At 39.6% G+C, this 1613-nt stretch overlaps 1 pseudogene across 1 annotated transcript in view; it reads left to right on the top strand.

Moving 5' to 3' along the window:
- The window catches only part of LOC105815958, a 7573-nt pseudogene extending 5963 nt beyond the window's left edge, over positions 1 to 1610 (top strand). The window contains exon 2 of the transcript XR_001137771.1: positions 1038 to 1610. The product of XR_001137771.1 is annotated as a 60S ribosomal protein L6 pseudogene (transcript). The remainder of the gene's footprint in view (positions 1 to 1037) is intronic.
- The last annotated feature ends 3 nt before the right edge of the window (positions 1611 to 1613 follow it).

Here is a 1613-nt window from a genome sequence, read left to right as displayed (position 1 = left end):
TGGGTTTCATCACAGGGATGCAACGATCATTCAACGATCGTTCAAATCAATAAATGTGATTCATCACAAAAACAGAATTAAAAACAAAAATCTATGATCATCTCAATAGATGAAGAAAAAGCACTGAATAAAATCCAGTACCACTTCATGATAAAAACCTTCAACAAACTAGGCATAGAAGGAACACATCTCCAAATAATGAAAGCCATGTATGACAGATCTACAGCCAAAAACATGCTTAATGGGGAAAAGTTGAAAGCATTCCCCCTAAGAACTGGAATAAAACAAGAACCCCCACTGTTACCACCTCTATTCAATATAGCACTGGAAGTACTAGCCAGCGCAATCAGGAAAGAGAAAGAAATAAGTACATCCAAATTTGGAAAGAGGAGGTCAAATTATCCCTGTTTGCCAACTATGTGATCTTATATCTAGAAAACCCTAAAGACTCCACCAAGAGACTCCTAAAAGTGATACATAAATTCATTAAAGTCTCAGGGTACAAAATTAATGTATAAAAATCAGTAGCATTTCTGTATAATAATAACGGTCAAGTTGAGCATCAAATCAAGAATTCAATACCATTTACAATAGCTGCAAAGAAAATAAAATACCTAGGAATATACTTACCCTAGGAGGTAAAAGATCTCTACAAGGACAACTGCAAAACACTAATTGAAGAAATCATAGATGATACAAACATATGGAAAAACATCCCATGCTCATGGATTGGAAGAATCAACATTGTTAAAATGTCCACATTGCCCAAAGTGATTTAGAGATTCGACACGATTTCCATCAATATATCAATGCCATTTTTCATAGACCTATAAAAAGTAATTCTAAACTTTATATGGAACCAAAAAAGAGCCCAAATAGCCAAAGCAATCCTAAGCAAAAAGAAGAAATCTGGAGGCATCATATTACCTGACTTCAAATTAGATTACAAAGCTATAAGACCCAACGCACCATGATACCGGTATAAAGGTAGACACATAGACCAATGGAATTGAGAACCCAAAAATAAAACCATTTAGCTTTTCCCATCTTGCAAGACGGCGGGTGAAAAAGCTGAGAAGCCAGATACTAAAGAGAAGAAACCTGAAGCCAAGAAGGCTGATGCTGGTGGCAAAGCGAAAAAGGCTAACCTCAAAGCTAAAAAGATTAAGAAGGGGAAGCCCCACTGCAGCCGAAATCCCGTTCTCGTCAGAGGAATCGGCAGATATTCCCGATCTGCCATGTGCTATAGGAAGGCCATGTACAAGAGGAAATACTCAGTGGCTAAATCCAAGGTTGAAAAGAAAAAGAAGGAGAAGGTCCTAGCCACTGTTACAAAACCAGTTGGTGGTGACAAGAATGGTGGCACTCGGGTGGTTAAACTTCGCAAAATGCCTAGATATTATCCAACCGAAGATGTGCCTCGAAAGCTGTTGAGCCACAGCAAAAAACCCTTTAGCCAACACGTGAGAAGACTGCGAGCCAGCATCACTCCCGGAACCATCCTCATCGTCCTCACTGGACACCACAGAGGCAAGAGGGTGGTTTTCCTGAAGCAACTGGGCAGTGGCTTGTTACTTGTGACTGGACCTCTGTCCCTCAATCGAGTTCCTCTG

Source organism: Propithecus coquereli, unplaced genomic scaffold, assembly GCF_000956105.1.
Source record: "Propithecus coquereli isolate 6110/MARCELLA unplaced genomic scaffold, Pcoq_1.0 Scaffold350, whole genome shotgun sequence".
Classification (NCBI taxonomy): Eukaryota; Metazoa; Chordata; class Mammalia; order Primates; family Indriidae; genus Propithecus; species Propithecus coquereli.
The sequence above is the reverse complement of the archived record's forward strand: the minus strand, read 5'-3'. Positions and strand labels throughout refer to the sequence as shown.